Genomic DNA, 14,723 nt, shown 5'->3' on the forward strand with positions numbered 1-14,723 from the left:
GTCATCTTCCCTCTTTCTACCCTAGTAGTTTTCTATGATAGTGGGTTTTTCTTTCTATATCCTCAGATCATTAGACATAATCAGAGACTCTATTCAGTCACACGAGGTGAAGGTCATGGAGATTTGGCCTTAATGAATATAAAAAGTCACCACACCTAGTTCCACATGCCTGGAATCCCAATACTTAGGAGGCTGAGAAAGAAAGATTGCAAGTTTGAGACCAGCCTCAACAACTTAGTGAGACCTCATTTTAAAATAAAAACTTAGGCTGGGAATGTAGCTTGCATGTAGATTGCCCCTGGGTTCCATCCCCAATACCACGGGGCGGGGGAAAAAATATAAAGTCCAGTGAGATTGAAAAAATTAAAGCCAGGCGTGGTGGCGCACGCTTGTAATCCCTGCACTTGGGAGGCAGAGACAGGAGGATTGCGCAGGTTCAAAGCCAGATGTGCTGGCTTAAGAGACCCTGTTTCAAAAATAAAACAGTATAAAATAGGTCTGGGAGTGTAGCCCAGAGGTAGAAGGGCTTCCAGGGACCCCAGTACCACCAAGAAAGAAAGAAAGAAAGAAAGAAAGAAAGAAAGAAAGAAAGAAAGAAAGAAAGAAAGAAAGAAAGAAAGAAAGAAAGAAAGAAAGAAAGAAAGAAAGAAAGAAAGAAGAAAGAGGGAAGGAAGGAAGGAAGGAAGGAAAAAAAGAAAAGAAAAATGAAAAGAAAAAAGAAAAAATTAAAACACAATTTTTAAATTTTTATGTTGTTATTTCTTTTTGGCACTGTGAATGGAACCCAGAGGCATTCTACCTCTAAGCTATACCCCTGCCTGATTTTATTTCTTATTTGGAAACAGAGTCTCCCTAGGTTGCTGAGAGCCTAAGATGTCCAGGCTGGCTTGGAGCCTGAGATTTTCCTGTTATAGCTCCTCAGATGTTGTAGGAACAATGGATTCGGGGGAGTTTTTCACCCATATAGAGAAGATGATGCCTTTCTACCCAGGACTGGAAAATCTTAAGAAAGCCTGTGGGGAGAGGTGCTAATTAAGTTCGAGAGCAAAGAATAAACAGAAGCTAGCATTTGGAAACATCGCTTAGACACAGGGGGCTGGGCCAAGAAACATATCTCAGCCTGAAAGTAGAAAAGATTCAAGTTACTATACGTGACATCTGATATTTGGACTAAAAGAACCGAGTGGGAATAAAAGACCAGACAAGAGGGGGCTACTACATCACAACGTGCCCTGTATGTTTCACTCGGGATTCTTTCTCTTGTCCTCGAGTCTAGTTGATTTTAATTACCAGAATTAGATTTTATTAGATTAAGTAATAAAGACTGGGGGAAGAGAAAACAAAGGAGATGATAGAAAAATGAAGTACCAGGAGATTCTAGAAATGAAGACTTCAATTAAATTTTCACAGTAGGAGAGAGAAGAAATTAGATCTGAGAGCCATTTAGAAGGTGCATATAATAGAATAAGGTAACCGATTTGATGTGGGGAGCAGAAACCAGATAAAGATCAAGGGTGTCTGCCTGGTTTTCCTCATGCTCCTAGGGCCTGGCAACCATATCCATGAAGCCAAGTAGCTCAGATGTAGAAACAGTCGCTGTACACAGTCATGATGGAGGAGTCAGGTGAAGATTAAAACTCTCTAGCGGCTGGGCATGGTGGCGCACGCTTGTAATCCCCGCGCTTGGGAGGCAGAGACAGGAGGATCGCGCAGGTTCGAAGCCAGCCGCGTGCGCTGGCTTAGGAGACCCTGTTTCCAAATAAAAATGTAAAAATAGGTCTGGGAGTGTAGCCCAGAGGTAGAAGTGCTTCCAGGAACCCCAGTACCAAGAAAAAAAAAAAAAAAAAAACTCTCTAGCGAAGTCCAAGCCTGAGGTCTCTTGAACAGGTAAACTTGTATGTCTGGATGACACAAACCACATTCCAGAAGTAAAACTTTGTTTTTTTGGTTTTTTTGTTTGTTTGTTTCATTTTTGTGGTTTTTTTTTTTTTTTTCAATACTTGGGATGGAACCCAGGAGCATTCTACCTCAGAGCTACACTCCCAGCTCTATCTTTTTTATGTATTTAATTTTGAAACAGCCTCTTGCTGAGTTGCAAGGAGCCTCACTAAGTAGCTGAGGCTGTCCATGAACCATGGTCCTCAGGTCTCAGCCTCTCCGATGCTGGGATTAGAAGCGTGCGCCACCGCGCCTGGCTTGGAGAACTCCCTTAGTCGGCTTGTCTTCCATAATGCAGCCCTACAGTTGAGTGTTTAATTGACAGGCGGGTACTCTGTCACATTTCGTGGCTGGCTTCTGGTGAGGCACCTCTGCTCGGTGTCCTCGCGTGGCCTTCCTCTGCGTGGTCACTCCTGCCCTTCTTACTACTGGACCAGGGACTCCTTCCCCCTGTCCTCATCTGACACTTACAACCTCCCAAGAGCCCCATCTCCAAATACACCTTGGGTGTCGGGGCTTCACCATATGAATGCTAAAGGGGCAAATATCAGTCAGTAACAGAAATATTGGTTTGTTAGCAGGATGTATGATTATTATCATTCCACAAATGAGAAACTGAACTGGGTCCATATGGGTTGTTGGTGCCATAATACAGAGAATATTGAAATGAAACGTGTCCCAAACTATTTCCACATTCATGAGATACGGTGATCCCCGCCTATAACATACAACCTGAACAATAACAATAACGATATCACACAAGTCAGCAGATAATCAGCCAGGGAGGTTGTGAAGGTCTCAGAGAATGCTGCCAGGTCTTTACTGAGTTTCCAAAAGGGATGGGATTAAATGGTTCTAGCCGACTTCAAGAGACTGGTTCTTTCATGATGATGAACAAGAAATGTCCCAGAAATTTCCTCAGGACTTCAAACACAGCTCTAAGCTTATGGGTAATATCCCAGGAAACCTTTAATACCTTTACAGAATAAACCATGCTGTTTGTGGCTATGGAAAATGAAGGGAGAAGTGGCTGCCCCGGCTGTGATGTGAAGTCGAGGTTCCAGGAAAGCTTGGTGTTTCAAAGCCAGCTTTGCCTTAGACGAGTAAGCCCGCCCCTCCGGCTGTGTTCAAACACCTGGATTGTTCGGCACACAATATGATGATTACCCGGCTTTCAGCTGAAGCCTGTGTAAGAACAAAAGACTGAGGGGGAAAGAGGATTTTATTATTAGGTTGCTATTCTTATGAAACATTCATAAAGCAAAGAAATCGCCTTCCCGTTAAAAGAAATGTTGTTAAGAAAACTTTATGAAAAAGATGCTTACGCTGCCTTTAAAGTGACTGTACCTGTGTTCCCGAAAATTAAGATTAAAATTAAAAAAGGACCAAGTTAAGAAACTTGGACTGTGTTTCCAAAGAGTAAGGGAAAATACAGCAACCCACTGGACTAATTTTAAAATTCTGCAAGCATGGATTTGAGCATTACTTATATGTCAGGCAGAATTTATTGTATTATGGTCCATGTGCTGATATTAGAGATGCCCCATTTCTCTTCTGCCACAATCTAAAAATATTTGGAACCAAGGGCCCAATTAAGGTAGTCAGTGCAAGGCACATCTGTTGTGTGTGCACAGTTGTATGGATTCTTAGCTTTCCGGGACCAGTCAACGTGCTACTTTTGACCTGTTTTCATGTTCTCTTTTCTCCCCCAATGCCACCGCATTGGCTCTGTCTAAAGAAACCACACAGCCGGGCGTGGTGGCGCACGCTTGTCATCCCAGCACTTGGTTTGCGGCCACCCTCAGATACTTAGTGAGGCCCTTTGCAACTCACTGAGACCCTGTTTCAAAGTAAAGAATAAAATATAGGGCCGGGGGTGTAGCTCGGAGGTAGAATGCCCCTGGGTTCCATTCCCAAGTACTGAAAAAAAAATAAAAAATAAAAATAAAGAAACCACACAAAGCCAGACTTAATTTTTGGAATTGTGGCATTGGTCCTTCTTTCTCAAGTGAAAAAATATATTGGTGTTGGAAGAGTCATTTGGGTAAATGATCTGCACTATCCAAATAGATTCCACACATCTTCATTTTGCAAACTGGGTAATGGGGAGAAAAGTATCCTTGCTTATAAATATTTCACACAAAATTATATTTAGGTCCTCAAGCTCTTTCTTAAGAAATTACATAAAGAAGGAAGGCCTGGCATGGTGGCGGAGGCCTGTTATCCCAGTCCTTGGGAGACTGAGGCATAGGGTTGACAGGTTCAAAGCCAGCCTTAGCAACTTAGTGAGGCTCTCAGCAATTTAGTGAGGATGTGTTTGAAAGTAAAAAATAAAGTAGAGCAGTGCTGTGAGTGTGGCTCAGAGGCAGGATGCCCCTGGGTTCAATCCCCAGAACTAAAAGGTGGTAGTATTGGTGGTGGTGAAGGAGGATGATGATGATGAGGAGGAGGAGGAGGAGGAGGAGGAAGAGGAGAAGGAGGAAGAAGAGGAGGAGGAAGAGGATGAGGAGGAAGAGGATGAGGAGGAAGAGGGATGAGGAAGAGGAGGAGGAAGAGGAGGAGGAGGAAGAGGGATGAAGAGGAGGAGGAAGAGGAGGAGGAGGAAGAGGATGGAGAAAAACATGCACTGTTGCTGTTATTAATAGAGCTTTGGCAGAGAGCTAGTGAAGTGAGTACTAGGGCAAAATCAAATGAAGAGCTCGGAAAGGAAGTGGAAACCGGAGAGCATGTAACTCTAGAGTATTAGGGAATGAGAAATAAAAGAAGAAAAAATAAATAAAAGGGCAAAATATAATAACTCCTAGATTGAGTGTTACCATGAAGGCTAAATCATGGGCTCATTCCTTGTGAAGACATCAGGAGGTGGTGGTCCAGCACTGCGGTGTAGAGCGAGGGCTTTGAACACACAGACTTGAATTTGAACCCCTGGTCACGGACTGGGTGCCTTGAGTTATGAAACATCTGTGAACCAGGATATCCTTGACCTTGAGATAGAAAGAACCATACTACCCAGAGCTGATGAGAAAGCTTGGAAGATGTTTGGTGTAGCGTGAACGCTTGACCATTCCGTTAAGGATCTCAGTTGTAGAACCCAGGAACCTGAAAATAGCTTCTGGAACCTCCCAAACTCTGACATTTACAGAGCAGGAGAGCAATGAACAAAAACTTTTGTTTCTCACTGGAGTAGATGAAAATAGGGCAGTGTTATAAAGAATGTATCAGCGGGTTTTAGAAATACAGAACACAGTGCTAGGCAAAGAGCGCTGGGTAGTGCGTAAGAACTCTGAGTATTAGTCCCAGGATCTCTTTTTCTCATCTAGTAAACACGAGAGGGGTGAAAGAGGGGTTTTCTGGAAGCGCCCTTCAGCTCCACGTGCATCTGATCCTATTACCAGAGAACAGGAGCGTGATTTACACCCAAGGTTTGTGTTTGACCACAGTGAGACAGACAGGAGGAACTGAGCCCGGGACACAACAGGAAGAGACAGAACAGGCTTGAGATTTTGCCAAGGGAAGAATAGCAGGAGAGGAGGGGTTCTGGGCCTCAGGGAGGGGAGAAAGCTGGGATGTCGGGGAAGGGGGCAAAGGGGCCTCCCAGACAGCTATCCACGTGTGCTCAGAGCTGAAATTCCTCCTCTTTTGTTTTCTTTTAGGGTTAAGGGGCATATGGAGTGTGGTCTGGGTAGGATTCTGAGGGGGCTCTGTACCAGCTATTTGCAACTTGGTATCTAATTTGGGAAAATGATTTGCAGAAAATTACTTGCACTAAAGCAGGAAATTTGTTGGAATGGGAGCAAAGGAGGAGGAGGAGGAAGAGGAGGACACAGTTTCTGTGCCTAGATCCCATGATTCGTATATTTAACAAGGGAGCGTATGAGTGCATGTGAGTAGATTGGAAGGAGTTTTATTTGTTAATAAAGCAGGGTTAGTGGAGGGCTTCCGACTTTGTAGTGTAGATTCAGAATTCTTCAGAGGAACTCATCTGCTCAGCATAATTTTTTTTTTCCATGATAGCTCCCAGCAGATTCTGTGAGGACAACATTGCTGGGTAACAGTAATCCTGATTAGTAGGTTCTACAAACTAGATACTGTCTATGGCCAAATTCCATCCAGAAAAATACCATTTACGTTCACAGTTAAATGCAGGATTGTCATATCCATTCAATGCTTTATTAAATACGATGAGCTATTAATTGGACTAGTGAATGCATACCTGTCTATCTGTGATGTGCTGTGGAGAAGCACTGAGTCATAAGGGGAGATACCCAAACACAGAGAGACTAATCTCACCTACCTCGCTTAAAAGCATAGGGTCAGGACTCCCGGTCCTTATTCTATATTTGAGATCTTTTCTCCTGTGCAATCAGTGAACTTCCTGAAGCTCTATTTCTTCCTGCGCTGACTCAGACTTTTAAATGACTCACTCAGTATTCTTTCAACCAGCTGAATTTAGTGGTATGATAAAAGCTCTTTTTATTTTAAAAATTCTACCTCTGTTCTTTTGTATTCTCTGATTAGAACCAGGGTAGAGTCCAAAGTTTCCTGGGCCCTTTTACATATCAAATCACTCTCACCAGTCTTGTCCAATTTAAAACTTCATTTTTGCTGGTTGTGGTAATCTCAGTACTTGGAAGGCTGAGACAGGAGGATCACAGGTTCGAGACCAGCCTTAGAAACTTAGCGAGATCTTCAGAAACTTAGTGAGATCCTGTTTCGAAACATTAAAAATAGAGCTAGGGTATATCTTATAGATAGAATGCTCATGGGTTTAATTCCCCCAGTACATCAGCCAATTAATCTTCAATTTTATCTATATTTTGACACCTATCCCCACTCCCTATTCTATAGTACCAGGGAAATCTACAGTGCATGATATGGCTTGCTAGTACCTCCTCCTCCTCCTCTTCCTCCTCCTCCTCCTCCTCCTCCTCCTCCTCCTCCTCCTCCTCCTCCTTCTTCTTCTTCTTCTTCTTCTTCTTCTTCTTCTTCTTCTTCTTCTCTCTCTCTCTCTCTCTCTCTCTCTCTCTCTCTCTCTCTCTCCTCTCTCTCTTTCTCTCTCCTCTCTCTCTTTCTCTCTGTCTACCTCCCTCCCTCTCTATCCCCCTCTCTCTCCAGGTTCTAACTTCTCTTTGGCTTTGAGTTAGTGAGAAAAGAGAAGTAGCCCTCATGCTCAATGGAACAAGAAATTGCTTCCCCTCACAGGGAAGGCCATTGTGGGTTCATGTCCACACAAGCTGGCTACCCTGTGGTGACCATGAGCCAGATCCAGCTTCAGCTCACCCTCTACCCACACAATAAGTGTAACACATATAATTGCCAAGGGAAAACCAACAGACCCCCTTTCAGAGCAGAAGTCAAACTTGAGGAAGAGAAGATAGCCTTCCACTCTTACACACACCTGAGTCTTTGTCCCATGAGCTGCCCCTCACTGAGCTCGGCAAGAACAACTACTCATGATGGGAACACTCCCCTTCTCACCAGACTGGTGCCTCCTGGCTCTCAATCGCTCCCATCTGCAATGCACACAAGGTTCCAGGACGGGACATAATGCTTGGTATATGGCAGCCATGTAGTCCATTTCCTGAGAAGTCTTGAAGAGCCACCTGACCTCCAGTTGCTCCTCTGGTTTTTCTGGATTTTGCTCTTAGGATACAGGCTATTTAGCATCTTCTTAACCTTTGGTCTTGGTGGCCACATTCAAGGTAATATAAGGAAGTACTTCAACCGGGTCCTGGAGATTCTTCCCCTTCCAAACCACGGGTCCCTTCAGTCCTCCAGCTGTGGCCATTGGAGTGGAGCTTCAAGAGCATTCTCCAGGACTGCCTTCCTCACTGCCTCCGCCAGGGGAACTTTCTGTTAGCTCCATGTGAGGTAGGCCCCAAAGAATCCTGCAATTGCCCCCATGCACACATTAGCAAAAACTTTGCTCAGAGAGAATCTCCTGTCATATTGTACAAACACTTGGCTGGACAAAAGCAACAGATGGTGCCTTGGCCTGTCCCTACTTCCAAATGAGACAAAAAGTATGTTAGTTGTAATAAAATGCCAATACATTGTCAGCAATATAAGGGCATATGCATGTTCAAATGAGCAGAATCAAATCATTTTTGAAATACCCTTCGGGATTCTTTATGATTCATGAAAATAAAAGCCATTTTATTACTTTTATAGATTTTTTTAATCTGAAATAATAGACTCCAATTGATCACTCGGCTCCTACATTAGACTGGGCTCCAGATGATTTTGTTTATTTTCAGTAATTAGGTTTACCTCAAAATTATCCTCAGGGCTACCACTGGGGATGTTTAAAAAATATGCTCTTGCATATTAAAAAAAACATGCGAAGAGAAAACATGAAAAAGGCAAAAAGAGAGAGTATGGAATTTGACACAAAAACAGACAGCTCCAAAGTTTCCTTGGCTCACACCAACCAAGATGGATTTCTCACTCCCATAGCCAATGGCTGCATCTACCTGCTGTTCTTCTTGGCTGCCAGACTCTGGGCCTCTGTGCTCATCCCTGGGCCCCATGGCCCTCCCATTCCGGGGCTGGTAGGTCAGCCCCATCTGTTCTCGTGGTGAAAAGCAGAAGAGCAAGACCACACCAACCAACGCAGGAGGCGCACCTAGAGGATGTTCAAGGACGGGCTGTGCATTGCACCCAGGACTGTCCTGTTAACCAAGGCAAACCACACGTCCGATGGACACAGCCTGCAGAATTATATTCTCCCCACGGAGGCAGTGGAGGTCACTCAGCCAACAGTGTGGACATATCATCTTCTTCAGAAGACTGAACACGGAGTGCAGAACAGTGATCAACTCCTACACACAGTGTGGGCACAGTGGGAACACCAACAATCCAAACATGTAACGTTCCTGGAACGTAGAAACTATGTGCCAGTTTCATAGCTTATGAACCCCCATATGTTTAATTCTTCTAAGATTGTGTACAATCTCTAAAGTATAGATTTAATTATTTTATATTTTCCCCTTTGAGAGTACTTTATGCTTGGGTTGTTCCACAGTGGCTTATTGACAAATGCATAATGCAAAGGAACAATTGGTTGGAAATTTCACAACTGCCTCCATTTCTATACTGCCCCTTACATGCAGAAGTCAACAGACATTTACAGCTAGTATTTTTGAAAGAGAAAATCAGTATTCTAACAATGGGTTATTCATGTTAGAAATGAGTTTTAGGGAAGCTCCAGAAAATCTCAGGAAACCAAAATTAACTCAGCAAGGCAACTTACTTCTGTGCAGAAGGATGCAAGCATACCGGGAAGGCAGTCAGCTCTGCCTTGATTCCCTAACTTGGAGGCGTCCCCTATTGGCTGAAATAAGATTTCACTATCTAATGCCATTGGCTGGCTTTCCCTGGGCAGATTTTTTCAAAAGAAAAAACACAACACCAGAACATCCTGGAGTGAAAGCTATAGACCCCTGTACAAATATTACAAATGTTACAAAGGAATACTTAAGCTCCAGTTACAAAATAGAAGGCTTCCAGTTTCTCTGTGATCTGGTGGCTTCTATAGAAGAGATTGTTTTCCTTTCTTGTAGTCAGATAGCCCGACCTCTTCCCTTTGCAAGGGGTACGTATCAAGTTCCTTATTTGTGCAGAACAGTAAATAAAGTTGCCAATTATAAAATGGCATACTGTTTTTATTTTATTTTTGGTACTAGCAGTGGAACCCAGAAACATTCTGTCTCCAGGCCACACCCCAGCCCTTTTCATTTTTTTTTTATTTTGAAAGAGGGTCTTACTAAGTAGCTAAGGGTCTTGCTAAATTGCTGAGGCTGACCTCGAATCCTCCTGTCTCAGCTTCATACCTGGCTCACTTTATAATTTTTAATGTGCTATTGAAATCTTAATATTAACAATTCTGTGTGAAATACTGGACTTCAGCCTTTACCTGCCCCAAGGTTTTACGCGCACCTGAAGAAGTCACATTCTAGAGGCCCAAGGCACACTCGACACTGCTCCCCTGATTCACGCACCCTGGCCCACATAGAGCCGAACAAGTGCAGGAGAAAACGTGGAGGGAGGACCAGAAATCACTCCTTTCAATGAAGATGAGCTAATTTCACTTCTCAAGAGCCCAGTATCTCACATCACTGGGCTGCCTGAGATGGCTACCCACTCTGTCTTTCTTGGAGGATGAAGACAGAAAACAATATCCAATCCTGGAAAAGAAAGAACTGCTTCCTCCTCTTCATTCACAGAATACAAGTGGGCGAAAAAACATCTCAGGCAGCCCAGGGATGCGGGATACTGTGCGGCTGAGAACTGAAATTAAGAGCAATAGCGAAGGCGGGGTCGTGGCTGAGGGGCGGGATGGTGTGAGGACTGGGCTCTCTCCTGCTGATAGACTGATGAAATGTGAGCCTTTTCCCGTGGCGATTTTCTAGCAAATCAGAAGCAGCCACGGGCCTGGTGAAATGCAGAAGAACTCTAATTGCCAAGGAAAATCAACATTCCATGCTCGCTCAGGCTCCTGACCGTCTTAGGCATCTCTGCGTCCACCATGATTTTCTTAATTCAGACAAATAAATACCTTCACAACCAATGTGCTGCCTTCCTACCTAGCATGGTCCAAATCTCCACCAATCACCTAACTGCTCTGCATCCCTGCTCTATTTCATGCTGCTGGAGCTCACAGTCAGGTGTTCAGGAGCGTGTGCACAGTCACCTCAGCCTGAATCCCAGACAGGTCTCTGGAATTTGGAGATGCTCCTCACAGTGTGCCGGGAAACAGTGTCTGCACCTAAAATCCCAGGCTTTTAATAGAGAGTGTTCTTCATTAAAAGAAGACTCTCCATTAAAAGAGTCTTCTTCTTTCCTCCGCTTCTTTACCTTAACTTTCCAGTTGTAGACATTTATTTAGTAAAAGCAAAATTGTCTCTCACAGGTCACAGCATCCTTTTTTTTTAAAGCTGGCATTGGAGATTGAATCTAAGAGCATTCTACATCCAAACCATATCCCCAACCCATTTTTACATTTATTATTTATTATTTTATGCAGTACTGGGGATGGAACGCAGGGGCATTCTACCTGGAATCTAACCCCCCCCCCACCCAAGCCCTATTTTTTATTCTCTATTTTGAAACAGGATCTCACTGAGTTGTAAAGGGCCTCACTAAGTAGCTGAGGCTGGCTGTGAACCTCAATCCTCCTGTCTCAGTCTCCCAAATCCTGGAATTACAAGTGTGAGCCACCTGCTTTTATTTTTTATTTTGAAATAATTTTAAAAATTTTATTTATTTATTTATTTTTGCTGTACTAAGGATGGAACCCAGGGGCATTCTACCTATGAGCTATACCCCCCAACCCTATTTTTTATTATTTATTTGAAACAGAGTCTCACTGAGTTGCAAAGGGCCTCACTAAATAGTGGAGGCTGTCCTTGAACCAAGATCCTCCTATCTTAGCCTCCCAAATTCTGGGATTACAAGCATGCGCCACCATGCCCGGCTCCTATTTTGAAATAGCTTATTGCTAACTTTCTGAGGCTAGCCTCGAAATTGCAAAACTCTTGACTTAGCCTGCCCAGTACTGGGCTCACAGGGGTCAGCCTACCATGCCTGGAGAGATCACAACATCTTTCGTAAAGGATTTCTATTGTGCTCAAAGGACAGCGGCAGCTTCTCAAAAGAAGAAAAACAAATGACAAAGAATCTATTTTTAAAATATTCAATATCCTCAGCAATCAGGGAATTGCAAATCAAAACTACACTATGATTCTGTCTAACTCCAGTTAGAGTGGCAATTGCCAAGAATACAAACAGTGGTGAATGCTGGCGAGGACGTGGGGGAATAGGAACGCTCATACACTGTTGGTGGGATTGCAAATTAGTGCAGCCTCTGTGGAGATCAGCGTGGTGCTCCTCAAGGGCCCAGGAACGAAATCGCCATATGACCACTGTATACCAATGCTTGGTATCTTTTCAGAAAAGTAAAGTCAGAATACTGTAGTGATGCGTGCGTATCGCTGTCCATTGTGGTGTGATTCGCCATTGCTAATTTATGTTACCAACCTAGGTGTTCATCCACAGATGAATCAGTAAAGAAAATGTGATAGATACACAATGAGATTATGTCATTTGCAGGAAAGCTGACTTCTGGAACCGGAGAATATTACGCTAAGTGAGATCCTCCAGTCTCAGAAAGTCAAGGGTCATACATTTTCTCTTATATGTGGAAGCCAAAGAGAAAATAGAAAAACAAAGAGACTTTGGACAAACGAAGGGAGAGAACAGTATTGGGGGAGGGTTGAGGGAGGGAGACGGGGAGGGCCAAAGGAGGATTGCGGAAGGGAATGAATGGTTCAGTCTCCCTAACATGTACGGGCAGGGAGGATGAGCGTGTGGGGTTGGATCTGGGAGGAAGCTCACCAAGGCTGTGTCGGTGTGACGTGTTCCCTATCACTCTGCTTCTCACTATGAGGTATAATTATAATGCATCTATAAAAGCATTTAAAAAGAAAGAGAAAGAGAGAGAGAGAACATGGTGAGCTATTAAAACACCGCATGAGGATTTACTGCTCTCTACTGATAAAGGTCATCGACCCAGAGCTGAGAAGCCATCCCTGGGAACCATGCATCTCCAGCTTCCTCTGCAGGTGAAAATTAGGGCCCATGTTGACCTCTCTTGCCAGTGAAGGTGCCTGTGCCTAAGGGCATGAGAACAGAATCGGGAACCCCTTGTGCTCATCACCTACACTGTCTGATTTCAGTTCCTCAGCGTGTAAAAACCAACTCTTGTCACCTTGAACAAGAGGCCACAGAGCTCGAAGCAGAGCTCTCCAGGAGAACCCATGATCCCGGCGGGGCGCACGGTGTGAAGGAGGTACATCTCCAAGGAACACAGCCGCCACAGAATATACTGCATTGTCTTAGTTTTTATAGTTTTTAGAACATGGTCCTGTTGTCTCTCTGCAAATATCTCCTGCTCTGTTGTATTTCAAACAAGAAATCAAGCTTAGTTGTTTTTTTTTTTCCTTCTTCATCCAGAAAAAAAAAAAAAACAGATAACATGGCACACAATTAATCTCTAATAAAATAAGAGAGAAGAGTATTATAAATATGTGTTAATTATACATTTCTGGCAGTCCATGACATCTACCCTAAAATGTATCTTTTACTAGTAGAAAGTTGTGGATTGCACCTGTACAAAATTACTTCTTTTTATTATTGCATAGATAGAAGTTAAGAGGTTATAGAGTTATGTTTGCATATCAGAAAAGGTTAAAAATATTTAAAAGAATATCTACAGTACACCAGTAAGAAAAAAATTTTAAAAAGAAGCCAGGCATTGTGGTGCACACCTGAAATCCCAGTACTTGGGAGGCAGATACAAGAGAGTCTCAGGTCTGAGGCCGTCCTCCACAGCCTGGGGAGACCCTCGGCAATTTAATAAGACCCTGTTTCAAATTAAAAAAAAATAAAAGGGCTGGGGGTAGAGCTGAGAGTTAGAATGCCCTTGGGTTCAATTCTCAGTATCAAAAAGTAAATAAGGATGTAACTCAATATTGAAAGCATGAAGATGTAGGCAAACTTTGATATGGGAAATAGAAATACTCTACTTACCAACTCTGTATTTGTTAGACCATACGATGGTGCATTAGCACAGCCCTCAAAGGACTGTGAGAGCTGAGAGGCATAGGATTCTACCTAAAATACCTTGAAGTTGAACGTGTGCACGCTCATATTACAACCTTGCATTCACGTGCATTGATATATATTTTCTTAACGGTCTCTAAATAACAATGTGACTCATATGTGATGTGCATGTCTGACATTTCAGAAAATCTCATCATGGAGTGAGTAGGAAAACTGTTCGTGGCTTACTTTCCTTCTCCCACTAAAAATAAACCAGTATCAATAGGGCATATTTTTCCTATGATACCTCATTAGATCTGTAAGGGTTCTTTATGTATGTGTGTTTTTACTGCCTTCTAGAAGTAAATAAAAACGGGTATTTTTATGAAGCACAGAGTTTACATTTCCTTTGGGAAAGTAAAAGAGGTGTTTGAAAATGAGTGAGCTCCACAAGGGAGACAAAACAACAGGCACTTGCTTTCTTAAAAATACAGACTTTCTCAACTAATTTATAAAGGTAAATGCTTAGGAACATAAACAAATAAAAATAATATATTTGATAGAATCTCCGTCACATAACACATTGATGCAGAGAAGTAAAATTAGGAATTCAGAGTGAAACGTATATATATATATATATATATATATATATATATATATATATATTTGTGTGTGTTTCATTATATGGATACCAACCTGTTATGTCAAAATTCTATTTCTTGAGGATCCCATTCTCATAAGTTTCCTCTGGTTCCTGAAATGCTAATCACTTTTCAGAGGGAGGGAAAAACTCAAAACCAGTTAAGATCAAAAGAATCAATCTATGATTAAGATTCAAGGCAATTAGTCTTTTTTATTTTGTTTCAGTATTTTGGGGGCAGAATAGAAAGTGAGGTGTTAACATATTGCAATAGAAATTTTCAGGTGGTGCACAGAATAATCAAACACTCGACAGGGTCCCATTACCTTGCAAAGGCGTCTGACTTCCTCGTGCTGTATGACTAACGTACTTGGTATGAGCAGACCTCCAGGCTGACTGACTTGGGGCGGCTACAAGATACAAATGGACAACTTTTTGATGACCTAGTATGTCTATGGTGCTCAAAAATTTCAAATATGCTCGGCACTCTGTGTTTGCTGCACCTCTATATCATTGGTTATTATCTGACTTTACAGGTAAAAAT

At 42.8% G+C, this 14,723-nt stretch overlaps 1 protein-coding gene across 1 annotated transcript in view; it reads left to right on the forward strand.

Annotated features, from left to right (window-relative positions):
• The window catches only part of PIK3C2G (phosphatidylinositol-4-phosphate 3-kinase catalytic subunit type 2 gamma), a gene marked incomplete at both ends in the record, with an annotated part of 285,908 nt that overhangs the window by 149,155 nt on the left and 122,030 nt on the right, over positions 1 to 14,723 (forward strand). The gene's annotated exons all lie outside the window — the stretch shown is intronic.

The sequence above is a fragment of the Muscardinus avellanarius genome (genome assembly GCF_963383645.1).
Source record: "Muscardinus avellanarius genome assembly, chromosome: 11".
Classification (NCBI taxonomy): Eukaryota; Metazoa; Chordata; class Mammalia; order Rodentia; family Gliridae; genus Muscardinus; species Muscardinus avellanarius.